We start from the raw sequence: 21,077 nt of genomic DNA, 5'->3' as shown, positions 1-21,077 counted from the left end.
CCTTGTCTTCCCTGGTGGTTTCCTCAAAAGTACATGGGCTAGGGTGTGAGATCGCTAAGCTGTGTGATGCCCTTTAATAAAGATATAAGGTACTAGCTCATATTGTGTCCCTCAGCTGAATTAATTTTCAGGTTACACTGATCTGCTTTTGCAAAGGCAGATGTGTTTATTGGAGATTCTGTGACTGTAAACACCTTAAAGTTTATATCCAGGTTTATCCAAAAGGTGAGCATTTGACATTGGTCCTCAGTCCTGGTCTTGGGCAACCCCTGTGACCTCTTTGTTTTTTTTCCAGCCATATTCTTAATCACAGGCTACTTCTTTTCTATTTCAGGCCTTTTTAATATTTGCTTCCAGTTTTTAAAAAATAATTGAAGGAGATCCATAACTGGTATGGATTCTTTACTGACTGCTGGGTTTCAGGACTGCCTCTGGCCAGGTGTGCTCACTGAAATAGAACCAATTGGACTTAAGCAGAAGGAAAAGCAGATACAGTGTAAATCCACCTGTGTCTGTTCAATTGACCAATTTACCAATTTACCAAAGGAGCAATGTTTTAATTAAGTTAAGGAGAAACTTTATAAAGCTTTGAGTGTTGGGAAAAAAAACACTTTAATTTGGGTAATTTTGATACCAAGGACTGAGTGCAGAAAAACATCTAAATCAGCAAGCAGATCTGTTACAGATGCTGGTTAGCACTGGTGATTAAAGGCTCAGTTAGTAAAGGAGCCACAGGTACACACCTGGATTAGGATTGAGGCACTGGGGCTAAAAAGCTCAAAGTACAATAATATTCTGCCGTTGCAGAGACAGAAAGCACATTCTGAGCAAGTGAGAATGTGTTTTGTAATGCTAGAAACCCTTATAGAAACCATCAATTTCTACTGTACTGTATATTCAGTGGCCCCTAGCCTCAGACAAAACTCGAGTGAGGTAGTCCTGCTCATGAGCACATCATGTACAACATAGAACAGCTTGGTTTCTGGCAATGCTAGAAACATGCACCCCCACACTATCACACACAACATGCATTTCCACCTGCATTCTGATTCGTTGCACTAAAATATCAGCCTATTCTGTAGTGCCTTTACACTTGCATTGACAAAGGAGTCTTCTTCTTAAAAACGCCCGGGTTTTCTAATCTAAGACACTCTTACGCTAAGAGTTTTGGGAATGAACCATGAATTAAAAAATAATAATAATAAAACAAGCACTTTGAGAAGCCACCTTTAAAGGCGCTATAAAAAATAAAGATTATTATTACTTAGGAAGTAACGAACACTGTAATCCTGAAATGTGTGCCGTGGAGGATACATTGAAATGCCATGTAGTTCGAGTAGGGAGCTGCGTCAGCAGGCGTAGCCTGCAAAGGAACAGGCAAAGGTTTATTCCCTGGTGTTGAGAAGGCTGAAGAAGGCTCCACAGCTGAAATGTTTTGTTTCTTTTCTTCTCTTTCAGCATGGAATAAACCTTTACTTGTTCCATATAACTGCCATGTTTCACTGTTCAAATTGTAGCCATGTCATGTTTATGAGCCTGGTACAGTGAAGTGGAAATAGATGGCTATTTACATTCTGCTTGTAAGATTTGTGAACCATCCAGAGCAATTAATATTTATATTTTTATCCTTCGTAACAGATTGTTTGTTCTTAAAAAAACAACAGAGGTTTTAGGGAAAGAGTAGATCCTCAGTTTACCTTTCTTCTGTCCTATGTGCATACAGCTCGTCATCTGGATTCCTCTTTGCACGTCTCTCTCATCCCTCCACCCCTGCAGCTGCTCCCTGGCTCATTCCTGTGAAAGTGAGAGGGGGTTCACCCAGCCTCACCCCTATGCCCAGGCTGCCTTTCTCACAGCTAGGAGAGGCAAACCAGACAACTCTGAAACTTCCCTCTGTAGCACTCATAAGGATCGAACCCCCCTAATGAAATATGACTTGGTGTACGTAAGATTGGTCTTTGGCCCAACTTGGTTTTACTAGTATTTGAATAATATTAATTCTATTTTTCTTAATTTCAATTATTTAATCAAATTATTTACAAGCTGTTTACGTCACGAATACTGCAGTTCAAGGAATCAGAGATCCCTGTCTTGTTGTCCTCCCTTTTTAATTCAATTTTAAGATCTATTGTGAACTTTTACAAGAGTTGTTTCCTGTGTTTCCTGAAACCGTCCTTTTAATTAAAAAAAAAACGTTAAAAGACCTATTTGCACATCTTTTATGAAAGGTGCTGTAAAATTTTATATGTGATGCTGCTCCTCCATACTGTCCAGGTTATACCCGAGTCGACAAGGGCCCTGTTTGCATACCACTCTTTTTACACACAGGCCTGCGGTGGTAGATGATTAAACTATGCAGGCAGGTGTAAAAGTAACCTTTGTCATTTGGACAGTTTGAGAAATTCCCTTTGGTTTCCTGGCATGTAGCTGCATAACCTGCTGTGTCCTGAGACGAGGCAATAATTCCTCTCTGCAACAGAATTAACACAAATCTTCCAGTTAGAAGGTTTATAGCAGGTACGATTTATAGGCTTATAAAATGTGTTCTGCTCTTTCTCAAGGGTTCACTATATTTGTATATACATATATGCAATATATATATTAACCAGTGTCAACAGTGATTTTCACAGTCCAAGATTTCCCACCCAGAATCTGGTGCGTGGGGTCTCAAAATGTCCTTTATGACAGGAGGTTGTTTTGTCCTGTTGGGCTTGTTGAGTAACAAGAAAAAGACAATGACACGAGTGTATCAGGGTACTCAACTGATTGAAAATGACTCCATTCAAATATGCCGTTCCTTATGCAGGGAATATAACTGTCAGTAATTATAAACTAATAAATCTGTTTGCACAGAAGCCTCTCAAGTGGGATTTCCACTTTATTTCTGACAACTGATGTGTGCAACCATATTACCTTACAATACTAATTCAGAGAAAGAACTCACTGCAAAATATTAGCTCACTAAATAATAACAAAAAATGGGGATTTGTTTTCAGTACCATGCATTAGTTGTTAAATTTGCTTGATGTATTGCAGTGCGTAATCTCTAATTATAACTGTATTTTCTGTAACTATTGTACCGCAAAAAACTTTTATGCATAGGCATATACAGCATCTCACATTGACCTTGTGTCTTAATTGTTCTGATAAACCATAATTAATAACTTATTGGTAACTTGAACAGTAGAGAGAATCAAAGAGAATAGATGTGAAAATGTATCTGGAATTATTTCACAGTGCTCCTTAATGCAACAGACGTGGAGTCTGGCATGCACAGGTACCTACAGGAAGCTTTTAGGCCTGCTTTGCCTGGCCTCTAAGTTGATTTGCAATGGGTGTCTTACGGATTAACATTATTGTTTGGTTATTTGTCATCACTGGGAGTTTCATAACCCCACTGCATTGTCACTTTTGCAGGACAATACTAAATTCTGGCAAACAGACAAGCCTGTGGGCTATTCATTACCCTGGCAAAGGATTCAGGTGGAGAAGAAATTCAGATAAGCCTATATCAGGAGCTGCACAACTTAAATCATGCAGATACTTCAGTGTAAAAATCAATTGTCTAAAAGGCTATCCGAGATAAGAACTGGGCAAATGCTGACTAGGCCCCCCGATAAACTGCAGAATTTTGGATTAGCTGGTTTTAAGCAAGTTGAAGGATAATGCCATGTGTTCTTAAAGTATGTCATGTAAACAAATACAAAATGTTTATTGTTAATAAATAGATACAATTATTACTACTACTACTACTATTATTATTATGCTTTTGAAATATCGTACTAAGAGGTATTGTGCATACGATTTGTCTTCTGAGATCATCTTTGGTGGTCGACAGGTCTATACAATTTCACATCATCCAACAAGCCTAACTGAAACACTACCTGACATTTCTGTTAGATAATAATCTAGTCTTATTGTGTTCCCTGCCTGTTTTAGGGGATGTCTTTTTTCCTTTTTATATATTTTATTTTTATGCTAATATGCTGTCACAGTGCTTTATGTCGTAAGAAATCTGTGTCATATTTACTCAACCTGCAGAACTATTTCACCTTCTGACATGACGTTCGTGAGCGAAGATGGTGTATACTTCTGTCTCTAAAAGTTTGATGATGTTCATTTTCCAAGGAGCTGTTATTGTTTCCATTTTATGTTTGCGATACCTTCATCCTGTTAAATTGTCTCTATGTTTTGTCTGAAAAGAAGGTCAAGTTTTCAGTACACTTTGTCATTTTGCCTGAATCAGCTGTGTAGAGCGCCAATGAACAGGACAGCCTTGGTGTTTATGATGTCACAGTTTATAAAAAGAGTGGAGGGATGGTCCGGTACTTGCAGATGTGAGGCCTTGTGATATGCAGAATGGCTTCTTAGTCAAGGTCTTGATACCGCAGACTGAATTTAAATTGCAGTGAAGTTTAAGACAAACACAAAACAGGCAATTTAATGTGGATTTATAAGATGGCTTTATTGGCCGTATACAATTTCTTGTATTAGAAATTTGTATTTTCACATACCCCAGCTTGCTCTCCATGAGACACACAGACAGGGAGAGAGAAGCTAGAGGTCAGAGCACAAGGTCAGACATTCATACAGATCAGGGGCCCAACGGAGTAGGATTCCTCTGCCGGCCACGAGATACAAACCGGCAACCTTCCACCCACAGGCGAGATCCTGAGCCACAGAGCCACCCCTACTCTTATGCTCTTTAAAGCTAACGAATATTTGCAGTGTTGTAGCTCTTGGTCTTAATCAGGATAGCTGCATCAAGAACAAACTGGCACGACCTTTCTGGGAACCCCAGACCGGTACTGAAACTTACTCTATCTGAGTCAACTTTTGTACAAACTCCTTTTGTGCCTCTTGCAGCCCTTGAAAAAAAACAATGGAAACCTTGTTAGAGCATTTTTAACAATACAAATTGGGGAAACTATAACTCAACTAACTTGCTTTTTTCAGTTTAAAAAAAAGTATTTCACCTTTTTACTCATGTATGATATCTGGGCTCCGAGAAATTAGAAAGAAAATTATTTTCTGAATATAACAATAATGCAAAACTCATACTCTTAAGATGTTATAGATCAAATGGGTATTTTCTTTTCCATTGTAATAGAGAAATAAATCTTAATATTTTTTTCTTGTTTGGTTTGGGAGAGATAATTTGGGCATTTATTGAGGATAGATTCTTGCAGGTCAGCAGCATTCATTGTGGGAATGTTTGCTCACAGCTGTACAGAAATATTGCTTCATTTTCTAATTGTATCCTGTTGTCTCCCCTCAGTTTGTAGTGCACCAGACTTGGACAGCAAAACACATATCTCTCAAATGGGACTAGAGTTACGCCCTGTGATCTCTTACATGAAAGGGCAGGGATTAGACTCCTGCACTTTAAATACCCTTTTAAATGAACAATTGTAACAATAACAACCTCTTATCTTTAGACCTAATTGAACAAGTGTGTATGTCAGGGCACAAAATAAGAGGGGCATTGTGACAAGAACGTTTTTCATTGAAGGCTGTTTTGAGAACTAAGGGAATAAGGTCTTCATGAGCACTGATGTTGATATTGTTTGTTGTGGCGCTTATATCGTTTTCTTGTTGACTGCTGGAAGAGTTCTTTGTCCCCTGCAATCAGTGAAGTGATTTTACTCAAGCAATAAATCAAACTGACTGTCTTTGTAGTTTCTATTTTTTCCTTATTGGGTAGACCTGTGTACTTTTCTACAGTTTTGTTCGGAGGGGATTTTTTAAAATACCTTTTAACACTTCTAAAAATCACTTTACACAAAAAATAATATTCCAATGCTTTTTTTTCTACATTTGCAACTTTAAAATAAGAATAGGAAGAATAATGTAATCATTCACATTAATTATTTTAAAAGTGCATGAATATACTGTATATATACAGTATACACAATCGAAGAGAGAGGGCTGAGCACAGTTCTTTTAAAACATTTTTAAATGACAGAATTTAAAAGGAAATCAGTTCATATCATTCATATCAGATGTTTAGAATTATGTAACACAGCTAAACTGTGTACGTTTGTTAAATAAGAACTTTAAATCGTTTGAAACATTTGTGTTGCCTGAGGCTCTGTTCTGTTGGCTAAAACAGTTATCTTCTGACTTTTCAGTCCAGCAAGAAATGCATTCAGCTGCTGTAATAAATGGACATTTTTCTCAGCTTGAATTTCTGCAGCTATCATGGCAACAGATACCTAGAATTCCTTGATGGGCAGTATTTCTCCTTAAACACCCTTTCATCCAATCATTATAAGAAAGACACTTTCTCCTGTTATGTGCCAAAGCAGCCCAGAGTCTTTCTTTAAACATGCTGTACAAAATTAAAAACTTGTATTTTCCAAGTCTTGAAGTATTTTCAAGGACAGTACACTAAACAAGATATAAAAAAAGGCTTTTTGAAACTCATTTGAAATATCTTTGGGTACCTACTACTTTTAATCAACTTCATGAATCATGAGGAAAAAATATGACTATAGATAATCCAGTATTTTCTCCCTGGAAATTGTGATTTAAAAAAAAAAACATCTAGAATTTAAATAACATAAAATAAATTGCAAAGGAACAGGTAAAGGTTTATTCCATGCTGAAAAGAGAACAAAAGAGACACAAAGTTTTGGCTGTGGATCCTTCTTTGGGTGCGAGTCGGGTGTGATTTATGATCAAATAAATTTCATACTGGTTGACTGTAATGAAGGCTGTATAGTTTTTTGTTTTTAGTTTTCTTTAGATTTTTACGGTCGTCTTTAAGAAGTAAAGCCATGACACAGGGTTATACACAGAGCTGCTGTTCTCTCAAGAGCCAGGGCCTCTTTTCCCAACCTTGACTGTGGGCTCCAGAACCACAGCTGGTCCAAACACTGGTTTATCAAGGTCAGGCAATTCTTTGAGCCGTTTGTTTTCCCTTCAAAAATAAGCTAAAAAGCAAGGTCTGCAAGTTTTTCCATGATCAATAAAAGAGAAACTTGATAACATTATTCTTGCATATGCAGGGAAAACTGCTTGGCAGTCAAGGTCACTAAGGTGTGACATCATAGGGGCGTGAAGTGGGAGGGGCTTTGTTTTCGGTAAACAATGGAGCTGAAGAAAGCTCAAGAGAGAAGACAGGAACACCACAAGAGCCCTTACATTTTCTCATTCACATTCTCTAATACTCCCTCCGTTCACAAAAAATGAAATACCTGCGCATTTCATTGTATCTATGTAATTATGATGTATTTAACTGACAACTTTATGAGACAACTTAACTTATTTAATGACTTAATTCTTAATTTAAATGTGAAGTATATCTATAATTAATACTCAACACAATAAGGAATGCCATTATTGTGAGCTATAGACACGTGAACACAATAGAAATAAACAGAAGCAGTCAGGGGGGTTCCCTGGTTCGGTGAGGAGGGGGATCTCCTGTACTGCAGGCTGCCTGGGGAGAACAGAGGCAGACAAGCCATCAGGCCCCGCGCTCCAACAGTCTTCTTCTGCTCCTACACAGCTGCACTGACTTCACTGGGCTTCACTTAATAATGGAACAAGTAATAGGTTTATGCCATGATGAAAAGAGAAGAGAGAAAACACAACGTTTCGGCCGTGGAGCCTTCTCCAGGTGTGAGCTCACACCTCACAGCTCACCTCACGCTCACACCTGAAGAAGGCTCCACGGCCGAAACGTTCTGTTTTCTTTCTTCTTCTTTTTTTCAGCCTGGAATAAACCTGTTACTTGTTCCTTTGCAGCCTACGCATGCTGGCGCAGCTCCCCACCTGAACTGCTTCATTTAATAATGTTTGAGTGGGGAGCAGCATCAGTGTGCGTTGTCTGCAGAGCAGCAAGTAAAGGTTAAACCCATTCTGAAAAATAGGAAGAAGAAACATGATGCTCTAGCACTGTGTTTTTAGAGTGGAATTAACTTTTTCTTGTTTGTTTAATAATGTTACCGTTGGGAAAAGTGGCTGGCTTTTGACATCCGTTAGAGTTGTTTTTAATTAAACAGAAACTGAGAACCTTTGTTGCCTGTTTCTTAGAGCTGTCTGTTCTTCATTTTAATTTCTGTAATTGTGCAACTTTGTGGATTCTAATGATCCTTCAGTATGACAAGGTAGTTCTCTAATGTTTGGTTTTAGGGCACTCCTGTGCTTATTAAACAACGTCCTCGAAAATGTAATCTTTTTTAAATGCATGGACAAAAAATCTGCATTGTCTGACCACCATCAACAATCCACACAAAACGGATTTGTGGTTATGTGATGAAGGTGTATTACTATCTGATTCTATGTCTTCTGATTGGCTTACAATCAATGTACAACTCTACGTCAATCTTATCTTTCTAATACTCTGCTGTTTCCAATTTACAGACAGTACGTATCAGCTTAACACGCATGTTAACATCAGGTTTTTGAGCTCTCAACTTTCAACAGCATGAAAACATCTACAATAGGGAAATTGAAAAAGGTGGTGTTGCGTGACCATGGCTTTGTTTAAATAAAACCATGCATTCTACACATTGCAATTATGTTTTATCAGGCTTCTATCAAACAGTCAAATCATACCTGCTCCTTTGTGCAGCTTCAGCTCCAGTGTACTGTACCAGGCTGCGCAATAGCTCTGGCCTCACTGTTTGTATGGAACTATTTACTTATGGTGGGAATATGATATTAAAGGTTTGCTAGAGTTTCTAAAAAGACATGAGTTACGAGGAAGAAAATAAACCTGTACCCTGCATTTTCCCTGATGTATTATTTTTTAATGACATCCAGCTCTTTTTACTTTTGACAGCAGGAGATCAACATGGGCACACCTGCTGTTTCCAAGTGTGAAGATTTTCGGTTAGTTTCAAGAAGGTGTGTTCCGTTCAAAACAAACTGAACTGAACTGCAGATTCAAAGCACAAAAAGAATTCTCATTAATGGAGTTTGTGGAGAAAATAGTGAGGAAAATGAGGATTCATTCATATAACCATATTACATATCTCCACTGCTCAGTAGTCGATTGCCTGTGTTCTTTGCACCTCTAGACTTGCGAATGTGTTTTGAGGAGCTTGTGCACTGAACCTGACTATAGTGTCCCAGGCCCTGACACTAGCTTGTAGCTCCCCTAGTGCGAAAATGCATTGAAACTTGTATCACTCTTTGTTCTAAAGAAGGCTCTTGGGTTGACAAAGTCAATGTCTTGGAGGATTTTGAATACCTGGATCAGATCCATTTATAGGCTTTGTTCAAGACTAAAAGTGTTCAGTTCCTTTAATCTGTCAGTGTAAAAATCTGAATAGAACCCAAGAACGTATCTGGTTGCCCTTCTCTGGACTGAATCCAGAGCAGCATTTTATGATATGGAATAGTAGTAAACATTATTTTATATAGCACCTTTAAAGGTGGCTTCTCAAAGCTCTTTACAGAACGACAACAAAAACAAAAATAAATACATAAGATATGCATGATGAGAATACATAGTTGGAGGAGACAATAAATGGTGCTCCTACAGTAAGTACAGCAGGAGCAGAGGGGAAAAGAACAGAACCAGTTAAGTAAAGGCTCTTCTAAAGAAGAAGGTTTTGAGTCTGGATTTGGAGTTTAGAGAAGTTAGAGAGAAGACTCTCTGATATCCTTGGGGAGAGAGTTCCAGAGCTTTGGAGTATAACAGGAGAAGGCCCTGTCACCCATACAACGTAGACAAGCTTGGGGGACAGTTAGGAGACCAGAATGAGAAGAGCGAAGGTTGTGTGGTGAGGAGTGGGGCGATAGCAGTTCAGACAGGTACTGAGGTGCCAAGCCATGCAGAGCCTCATAGGTGAGCATGAGGATTTTGAAGTCGACACAAAACCTGGCAGGAAGCCAGTGCAGGGACTCACTTGCACAAGACCTGGTCAGGATTCTGGCTGCCGAATTTTGAACATTCTGGAGTTTGTTCAATGTGGATTTAGAAACCCCAACAAGTAGAGCGTTACAGTAGTCAATTCTTGAGAAGACAAATGTGTTGATCAACTTTTCAGCCACAGTTAGTGATAACATAGGGTGTAGTCTGGCGGTATTTCTGAGGTGAAAGATGTTTTGACAATATGCTGCACATGTGGGTCGAATGTCAAGCCTGAATCAAATATCACCCCCCAGGTTTTCAATTTAAATGGAAGCTCAAGTACAGTAACATCCACAGATAGGGTTACAGCAAAACCAACATTGTGCTCAGTATTATAAATGAGATTTTACTAATACATTGTGCAATTATAACATAGCATCCCTCAATTCAAATTCTAATTTTAACCATATATCTTAACATTTTGACTCCCGAAGAAGGCTTTCTTTTCTTCTCTTGTCAGTGTGGAATAAACCTTTGCATTCTGCAATTTTGTTTCTCTGTGCTTCTCCACATCAGGTGTGTCAACTTGAATACCTAAAAGCCTCCTCAAGCTCAACGTTACCCATTTTGTGTAGCACTTGCAAGAGGGCAGCAGGTTCAGACAAGATTTCCCAGAAGGCTGTGGGGAAGGAGCGGCTGCCCTCAGTCACCTGACCAGATGCCAGAAGGCAATTGGTCAGGTGACAGTTTAAAAGCAGGAAGGAAGAGCTATGGTCTGCTGTCTAAAGCACAGAAGGCAGACACCCTGTGGTGAAAAATCAGGGAAGTTGCTGAGCGAAGAACAAAAGACTGTGAGTTAATGATTTTTTTGGTGGTTTTACTGAGACAAGACATGGATAAAACTGGAGACTGAAAATTGTTAGTTTTTCTAGCCAGTAAGCTTCCCAGTAGGGAGACACTATTCTACAATGCAGTCCACAGCTGAAATGTTCTTTATTTTTAATTTTTGTGTGGAATCAAGCTCTACTTGCTCCTTTGCAGCCTGTATGCAGATACAGCTCCCCACGCCACCTCTGTGATGCAGCTCTCCATTCTATACATACTGTATACACACAAATATATTCACTGGAAATGATAAAGCAAAAGGTAAATGGCTATTTACCTTTAAGGCTATTTCTGGCTTTGTATTTTACAGCAGGATTTTGAAGAGTAGCTATCCAAAAGTTACATTGCAGCAGTTTAAAAACTGGTCTTCATTAAGTCCTTTTGTGCCAAATCTCTCATTCCTGCAAATACAACCACTAGTATAGGTCAATACTTAACCCCACAGCACAGCACAGCATCCTCCTGCCATAGAAAATATTGGGATGTTTGTTTCTCAGTTCACACTGACATTTCAGCATTTAATGCATGATCTCTGTTTTAAGGCAGCTTGGTGCCAGCTTAAGTGTGTGATAACATTAATTGCATTTGCTCTTTTCTGAGAAACAAAATCTTCCCAGTGATATTACTGGCCCAGCCCACATTTAATTTTTTTTAGAAAAAAATCCATGTACAAATTCATTTTTGCTAAACAGCTAGCTTTAACAGGTCATGATCAAGGCAGGAAATGTAGCATCTAAAACTGCATTAACTATCACTGAGAATTTGCAGGCATGCTGCCATTACTTTCTGGATGACGATGAACTAGCCACACAACAGCTTTCTGTGCTACAGTGTTCAGATATAAATAAGTTTAAAGAATAATGCTAGAGTTTTTTTAATTTTGTGTGCTGCACTGCCTCGTTGATCTAATCGTGCATTGATTGTAGTGTATTTATAATTCCATTAGCATGCTGTATACCTAGCAGAAATGCCAAATAAACATCTTACTTTTGGTAACTCATGGCTGAGGGTACGGCAGTCTGCAAGTAGGGACAAAGCTGACAGAATCCCAAAGAGGGTAAAGGAATCCCTTCAGAGTTCAAGGGTGTGAGGGGCGCAAGCTCTGGGCTGCTGGGGTGGTTTAGACAAGGTAGGCTTCAGAACATCGAGAGACATGGAGCTGGACAAGCGAAGGCAGTAATGGGAGCAAAGAGTCTCATAAGGGCCGATGGCAAAATCAAGCATGGAGTACCGATTGCACTGTAAGTGGTGGCGCACGGCGAATCTGAAGCCGGAGAGGGATTGTGCAGGAGATGAAGGCTACAGCACCTGCAAGCATTTCACCAGCACAGACTGAAGACTGGCCAAGATCGATTGCCATGATCTTGGCGGCAATAGAAATGTGAGCTTTCATGAGCCAAGAGTTTCCTCCCGTCACTTTGATCCAACGTAGATCACGACTGATGGTGGTGTAGCACAGGGAGAAGGCGGAACTGGTATTAACGCTGTTGTTTTTAGGGGTCAGGGAATTACGCAGAGCTGGGAGATCTATACTCATAGTATTAGTGATACTACTACTACTACTACTACTACTACTACTACTACTACTACTACTACTTATCATTATAATAACTTAAGCAGAAGATGGTGTCTATGGCAATGGATGAGGAGAGGCTGTCTGAGGGCATCAAACAGCAGAGAAAATGTGGAGAGGAAAAGCAATAGTTATTCTGGGGGAGCTGAGCGAGTTGGGGAGCACACAGAACAATTAGTGAGAGGCATTTAGCAAGTCCAGTAATTGTTGGTGCTTTTTAAAATGCAGCTATTTTGAGAGAATTCTCATTTGTTACTCCTTCTCTTTTTTATACGTATAGCACATAATACCTGTCATTTTTCACACTTTCACTCAACAGAGGTGTCAGAAAGCACCAATGAGAAATGCATGTGCTCTTGCTGAATTTCATGTGTGCAGTATGAAGATGCAGTAGGTGCAAAATTTACTTAAACCCCTAAGCAGCAGGGGCTAATTCTCACTGAGTAACGGGAGATAAACAGACAGATGTTAGGGCTCTTCTACTAGCTCTGCCTCAGGAGGAGGGGAGGGCAACAGCAGTCTTTGAGTGCAGGTTTTATTTGCCATATCTCCATGTACAGTGGGATTCTTACTCATGCTGATCTCTCAGGATGTGCACAGTACAGCAGGCAATACCACACAATGTGGGCAGTAGTGACCGTATGTACAGACAAACAACCAGAACAATAAATATGGTAACCAAGTCATAAGTGCAGAGAGCAGAGGTGAGTTGAATTCAGAGACACTGCACCGTTAGCTGTTGAGGATGTGCACTGCAGTGGGGTAGAAGCTGTTCTTGAGTCTAGTGGTCTGCGCTTTAACAGTGCGGTACCACTTGCCAGAGTGCAGGGGGAGAATTGTTTGTGGCCGGGATGGCTGGGATCCTGAATGATGGCTTTATTGAAGCAGCAGATGGCATGAATCTCAACTACTGACAGTAAGTCAGTTGGGAAGAAACCAGAGCCCCCAGAGGAAACCCATGTGAACTCTGGGAGAACATGCAAACTCCACACAGATAGCGACTGCTATCCATCATCCTGCCACATCTTTGTAATATGAATACAAATGATTTAATCATTAATAATAATGCTATTTTTGAGAAACTCAAAGTTTGTTTTGTACAGCACTTGATTTATTCAGCATAATTAATAGTTCAGGTGGGTAGCTGCACCAGCATGCGTAGGCTGCAAAGGAACAAGTAATAAGTTTTTTCCAACTGTCCTATCCTTCTTACACCTAACGAAGGCTCCACAGCCGAAACATTGTTTTCTTTCTTCTCTCTCCAACAGGGAATAAACCTATTACTTGTTCCTTAATTAATAGTAGCTTCTAACATTTTTAGAAGGAAAAAAAACAGTTCATAAAAATAGGAGATGAACAAAAGGGATAGGAATAAGTAAAGAAAAGCATGGCAAACTGACCTAGAAACACCAAGTGTAAAAGGAAATTCTACATCACAAGTTACAGTGAGGCCTTTAAGCAAGACTTCAGAATGTTGATGGTCATAGAGATTCTAGAGGATTTGGGCACAAATGATGCTGCACGTGAGACAACTGTATCACCCCCTGTGTGGAGCCTGATCTGGGTAGAGTAGTTCCCAGATTAAGAGCTGGACTGTATTCGTGCAATAAGACCTTAAGATAACTTGGAGGAGAGCGTTCAGTGCCTTGGTCATGAGCAAAAAAAAACAACTAAAATCCAGTCTAAATTCTACTTGGGTGGGAGTCTGTTATTAACATTAATGGGAATAATTAAAAATATTTTCCCCTCCTTCAATACCAATATTAATAAATGATTAAAGATCATTTGAGCATGAACCCTGTGGCTCCCTTTGTCACAGCTGTCGGTAGACTGATGTCATTAAAAACTAGGGATGGCCCCTTTGGGGATTTTCACTTCTTTCCAACAAGTGAATCGGGTTCGAGCTTCTAGCCCTGGATGAAATCCCAGGTTTCTGCTTCTCCACAGGGAAGTGGAATAAGTGATTGTCAGCCCAGACTCCTCTCCTCCCCCAGACACACAACTGCTCGCTCCTGTTTTGATAGCCTTAGCTATATACTGGGGGTGCCAGGGCCAGTCTGCCTGGTACCAGTGTCAATGTTTATGGAAAACAAGAACACGCTGCACACAGCGACGAATGAATGCTCTGATAAAATGGCACTGTGATCTAGAACTAAACGGGTTTGTTTTTTAAAGAAAAGTCTTTCTTAAAAGAAAATAACGTTGCGGACAAAATCTGCATTCCAGTCTCTTTATCTTGGAATGGATTGTTTTGGTTCAGGTTTGCAAATGGCCCGGCCCATTTAATCGCGATATCAATCAAATCATTTGGAGCAAATGTTTTTAAGGCCTTCCTGAATGAAGAAGTGGGACAGGATTGACTTTTTTTTCCCATTTGGATCCAACACAGGCGAGCTGTCGGCTCGCAGTGAGATATGTGGGCAAGTGGGGGAGTGCAGTTTTGTTTTCTGAGCAAAGCAGGAAAGGATGGGAGACCTTATGCTTGAAACTCGCACAACCCCAGCATGATATTAAAGCTTAAAATATCACAGCATGAGTAGGATTCTTTCCACTGTGTCTGCGAGGGGGTGTATCTGTGATTTATGCATGCAAAGAATCTGCATAAACCTAAAAGCATTATATTTGTCTGTTGTGCTCTTCAGATTGTAAGACTTTGGATGTTACTGGACTTGAAAGACCCCACCATAGCCCGCTCCACATTTTGAACTAGCGCACAGTGGGAAGGTACTGAAAAACCTGGTTAATGGTTAATGGTTCTGGCACAGAACTAACAGAATTGAATAAGATTTGCACAGAGATAGATTGTCCTACATTTTTAAACGGTCAAAATGAGTTGTGCCATAATTTTTCTACCTACTTTGTCTTTATTGTGGACGACAGCTGCCTTTCACTGTTCCTGAGTTCTGAGTTTAGGATATAAGAACACAAGAAATGGAACAAATTAGAGGACCCATCTTGCGTGATTGGTTGCCAGTAGCTTATTGATCAGGACAACATATAGTATAACGAGTCTCACAAGGGAAGCAGGAAGGCTGTATAACACGCATTCACAAGAGTAGAGTAGAGGAGTTTCGTGCCATATGTACATGTACGTTGGAATTCATATCGACGCTGATCTCTCTGGACATGCACAGTACAGCTGACAACGCCACACAATGTAGACAGTACATTACAAACATACTAAGTAATAACAAAAGGAAAAATAAGTATGTTGTGGAACACGCTCTGTGTGAGAACATGTACAGCACAAAAACCGTACAAGAGCATACAGCTATGAGAAGATTCGTAAGATGAAGAGACATGTGCTCATCAAACAACAGTGTGTGTACTGGATGGACAGAATGATCAATCAATAAATCAATTCAATCAAGCTTGGCTGGCAGCCTTTTGGTCATTGATGTTTGCCTTTTCCCCCATAGTACCAGATAGTGGTGAGTACATGCCGTTTCAAGACTGCAGTACTCTGAGAAATGGGGGGAAAAGCATATTTATGTGAATCACTGCAAGGAGCAAACCTTCTAGGTTTTGTAAGGTCTTGTATGCAACTTCAAAGTCTCGAGTAATGTTTTTGTTCACCTGAAATGCCACTTCAAACTGCAAACAGTGTTTTATTGCATAACTGCTGTTTTTATACCTTTTAAATTTTTAGGTATCTATTCAACAAAATAATTTTTAGGCTTTGAGTTTAAAAGCTCTGCCAGACAGAGTGCAAACCGCTTGCCACTTGATATTTTGTTTTGTTATTTTTACCAATAACATACAGGTATCTCTAGAACGTTGTGAAAATAATTTAATCACACTGGATATGGTCTTAAAATATGACTTTAAGGCATTTCTAAAAGTTAAGAAATTTTAATGGCAGAGAACTTTCTAAGACTGCCTTCATTAGCATTTTTAACAACTCTTAGAGTTTGCAAAGGAACAAGTAATAGGTTTATTCCATGCTGAAAAAAAGAAGAGAAAACGCAATGTTTCGGCTATGGTGTGGCACACCTGAAGAAGGCTCCACGACCGAAACATTGTTTTCTCTCTTCTTTTTTTCAGCAGGAATAAACCTATTACTTGTTCCTTTGCAGCCTACGCATGCTGACGCAGCTACCCACCTGAACTACTACACTCTTAGTTTGACTCTTTGGGGGTTAAGCTTCATAAACTATTAACCTTAGCAGCACCTGTTGGAAAAAGCATGGCCAATTGTTTGCAAATGTTTACAAGAAAAACAAACCCAGCTTTTCATTCACTTCTTTAACACTTCAAAGGACTGTCACCTGGGAACAATGGGGTGAGATGTTACAACAGTAGCCGGTGTGTCTGTTTGCTGTTACTCAGTAAAGCGTAACAACACAGGTATTTGAGGGATCTAATCCCTTTAGTTGCTTCGGCTCAGCAGGATTGTGCTGACTGAGAAGATGTTTTAACATGGGACCATATCTGACCTTTTGTAAATTGGAATCGTTCTGTGAGTTTTGACAATCCTGTGCAAACGCTAAGGAAGACATACTTAATATATGTGCTGTACATTTTCTCCCACAGAGAAAAAACACATTACATATTCTGTTTAACCAACTGTACTATAGAGACATCTTTTACTGTTCTTTTGAAAAGACTGAATCCTAAACCTCAACCTAACCATCCCCTTACAGCAAACTTAGTGTGTTCTATTAGCTTCTGCATGGACGACAAAACCATGTTTAACATCACAGAATTTAACTTCATCATGATCTTCTCACATCTCCACCCTGCAGCAGTTGGAAGTTACGTCTGGTCGATGTGGAACTAACTCAACCTACAAGTGACATCTTGGCACAACTACATTGTCTTCTATAACATCTACACATGGTAGTGCTGAACAATCGCCAGTGTGCTCTTCTGCGGTCAACCTACTGGTACTTCAGTGAGATAAGCAGGTGGGGGAGCCCGCAGCAGCTCACATCTGGCAGCCCACTGAAGCTCAGCAGGTGTGAGCCTGGCCAGTACCTGGATGGGAGACCTCCTGGGAAAGCTGAGGCTGCTGCTGGAAGAGGTGTCGGTGGGGCCAGTAGGGGGCGCTCACCCTGCGGTCTGTGTGGGTCCTAATGCCCCAGTATAGTGAGGGGGACACTATGCTGTAAAAAATGCACCACCCTTCAGATGAGATGTAAAACTGTGGTCTTGACTCTCTGTGATCATTAAAAAAAATCACAGGGTGTTTCTCGAAAAGAGTAGGGATGTTACCCTGGTGTCTTTGCCAAATTTCCCCATGGCCTTTTAGCAATCATGGCCTCCTTATAATCCCCATCAATTAACTGGCTTCATCACTCTGCTGTCCTCCCCACTGATAGCTGTGTGGTGAGTGTACTGGCCCACTATGGTTGCCGTTGCATCATCACATTGGTGGCAGTAGTCGGATTCCCCATTACCTGTAAAACGTTTTGAGTGGAGTGTCTAGAAAAGTACTATAGAGGTGTAATGAATTATGCCACATGGTTTCTAGAGGGTTGCACAGGGTTTTACATCTCTCAGCCCCATGTATTCTAGGAGCTCAGGGGATTGTTGAGATTGTACTGTCTATCCTGCACAATCATCAACACTTAAAGAAGGAACGAAAGGGTGAACATGCTTCTTGAAATCTGTTTTTTTTTAGGTCCTTTGGCACAGAGTTCCTCATTCAATCCCCTTTTTACAGATTCTGGTTTGTCACCCTTGCTCACGCGTTACTCTCTGGAGCAGCATGTCTGAAACTCTCTTGCTGTTAAGTTTGGAAATGCTCATAAAGTTTACTGTATTAGACCTTTACATTTCCTTTTCACGAGTTCAGTTTGCTAAACATCCGTGTGCATGTTCTATCTGTGGTTTTTAGCTTTAGAAGGTTGAGCAGGGATTTTTTGGCATGTAATTCGGTCACAGAGCTCTTCGCCTCCACAATCAGACATTATTTGGTCTCCAAGTACTGGGTTCTTTGTCAGACATTGTTCCTCCTATATGTGGTTCGGACAGGAGCCATTACTGGGCTTTTCTGTCACCTTTGGCTTCATGGACAACACTGATTAATTATTTCCTGGTCTTGGGGGAGTCAGCAGGTTTGCTTTCCAACTGAGCTGTCAGTCACCAGTGCCAATTCAATTGATCAGCTTGTTATTTAGACTTGTGGTTTAAATGTCGCTGTATTTACTTCTTGATTTAAAAATACTTCAAGAGTTGTTCCAAGAGCTCCAGCCTACAGAACTTTATGCAGTCTCTCCTGAACTTTTCAAAAGCGTTTGCTCCCTTGCTTTTGTCTAAACGGCTCTTAACAACCTATCGTGAACAGATAAAAGGAGATATTTGATGAGAATAATAAGGTTTGACACAATGTACCAATCGAAACCCCAAGTGAGTGTTGGCTTTTTTTTCTGCCAAGGCCCAGTTGGTTACATTCCAGCTGACCTACTGAATCAGGGCAGGTCTGAATCTCAGCAGCCGGTAGGGGGTTCAAACCAACTACAATTCCCACTCTTCTTTTTAAGAGCTTAAGTCAAATTTAAACATTTTCTCAAACAGAACAATGAAAGGAAGTAGCTTGCGATTCAGAATTCAGCTGGAACAAATCAAGAAGACTGAAGGATGCAAGTTTGAAACCCATGGCCTGCAGCTGTGAATGACATCAAGGTGTGAGATTCAGAAGGCATTTTCCTACATATTGCATTTTTTCCATTCTTAGATGTATTGAGATTTAGAAAAGTTCCATGTGGTTTCGTGATGACTACTGACTGCACATTTACAGGGTATGTGATGCTTGTGCAAAATTCAGAATATTGATTATTTATTCAAATTAACAAGGGATTGGTAGATAATGATGATTTTTAAAAATCAGTTGAAGTTATGTGTGCAATGTTACTATGTAGAGTAATACATTACCTCTTAAAAGCAACTTCTTATCGACTGGAAGAAGTACTGTAATCCCTTACAGAGGTAACTTGGAACTGTAATCGATGACCTTCTAAAAGCCCCTTTGGCCAAAATGGTGTTTAGGTCATTTTTGATCTTTTTCTATGGAGTGAAGCACTTGACGAAATTGAAAAACAAAATGAATTTGATTGATTTAGACACTGTACTATTTTGCCAAAGAGTAAGAGCTTCCACCACAAAAAAAGAAAGAAAAACAACGTATTTTTCTAGCTTTGTAACTTCTTAAATTCACAATAAACTAGGCATAAAAAGGTCTTCTGGAACATTTGTCGTACAACGTTTTTGATGCTTTTATCAAACGGGAGCACGGTGCCCCATGATTCTTAGTGTATTCTGAGTCTCTGCGACTTTTTTCTATCCCCTGCGCTCCTTTCAAAACATGTTCCCAAGGTCAGACGCCACCTCTCCGTTTTAACGGTGTCCTTGTAATCCCACACTGAGGCAGAACCGCTCCTATCAGCCACCTGCAGGCCCGGCCAGTCTCCTGCTCCCTGCTTGCACTCTCCCTGGGTAAATACAGCAGGAGTGTTCAAGCCCAGGTCAACCTGACCCTCCTGTGACCTGCTGCCCGGTGCTGCTCCGCAGTCACTCTCGCCAGCAGGCTTATTAATCTCCCCTCTCCAGGGATCCCAGAGTGTAGGGACTCCTCTTTCATGGCAAAGCGATACCAAGTCCTGTCTCTTGGGTTTTTACTCTCTGGAGGACTTGCTGCCAATAAACAGATTGTTTACGTACTACTGGGTCAAGCTGAATGAAAGCATTTCTTTATTCCGATTCCAAACTCTTCCAAATGGAAGTCAGTTGTATTTACATTGCTGGAGACTCCGTCACTCATAAAACAGTTTAGCCATTGTACTATTTTGCAAAAGTAATAAAGAACTCGGAAGAAAAAATAAGAATACCATCTCATTCTCTTGAACCCAAAAAAATATTTTTAAAACTCAGTAATTCACCACTGACAAAAGGAGAACCTAGTGGTGTAAATGTAGCAGTTATGGAATAAAAACATTTGTTTTCCACACATTGTGAGTCAGTTAATTGATGGAGTGGTTATTGCTAGGTACAGTACTTTCTGTCCAATAGATAAGAAGGCGGAGTGAGGAAGAAAAGGCACCAACTAACCTTGCTGAAATCCTGCTGCAGTACTTTCTTTTTTATTCCAGCAGGCCAGTCAATTGGCAGCAAACGTGTGATTCAATTGTTGAAACGGAGACACAGTTCTACAGCTGGGCCTTTATTGCAGCACCTCCCCACTGAGAGCTGGTGTGTGGTGAGTGTTCTGGCGCACTATGGCTGGGGCTGCACATTGGTGGTGGTGGAGGGGAGTCCCCATTACCTGTAAAGCGCTTTGAGTGGAGTGTCCAGAAAAGCGCTATATAAGTGTAAGCAATTATTATTATTATTATTATTATTATTATTATTATTTTATTATTACTACTACTATGAAAGAGGAGCTCCAGGACACAACATCAGGATGTGAGCCAACAGCCCTTCCATCTAAAGCTGCACTCTTACACTCCTGTCCAACAGCCTTCTGAAACCAAGTCACCTCTAGCTGCTCAATCACCCTATACCTCCGCAGGCCCTGCTGAGGAGGAGGTAGACGAAGCAAGGCCGAGACCACCCAGAGAGAGCTCAGCCTGGCTATGGGCCAGGGCGTACAGGGGATGGTCAGGGTACAGAGCAGAGATGTTTGACACGGGGGACACATCTCTCCTTCAGCTTCCCCTTGTGATTCTATGCGATTAGCATGGTGCATTTGGATGCAGTTGGTTTATAGGAGATGGCAATAACCTCCTTTCTGCATGTTAAATTAAAGAGCTGTCAGATGAACAACAGTATCGCATGAATGCAATTATGTAAGTAAGTATGGTCTACGCACCT

The 21,077-nt window shown here is 40.3% G+C and overlaps 1 long non-coding RNA gene across 1 annotated transcript; it reads left to right on the top strand.

Moving 5' to 3' along the window:
• Nucleotides 1-8,421: 8,421 nt before the first annotated feature.
• Nucleotides 8,422-20,575, top strand: LOC107078140 (uncharacterized). Its single transcript, XR_001479131.2, has 3 exons — nt 8,422-8,841; nt 10,385-10,659; nt 18,786-20,575. It is a non-coding gene; the product is annotated as an uncharacterized lncRNA (long non-coding RNA).
• Nucleotides 20,576-21,077: the final 502 nt, after the last annotated feature.

The sequence above is a fragment of the Lepisosteus oculatus genome, chromosome 6 (genome assembly GCF_040954835.1).
Source record: "Lepisosteus oculatus isolate fLepOcu1 chromosome 6, fLepOcu1.hap2, whole genome shotgun sequence".
Lineage (NCBI taxonomy): Eukaryota > Metazoa > Chordata > Actinopteri > Semionotiformes > Lepisosteidae > Lepisosteus > Lepisosteus oculatus.
This window is presented reverse-complemented; position numbering and strand designations above follow the sequence as displayed.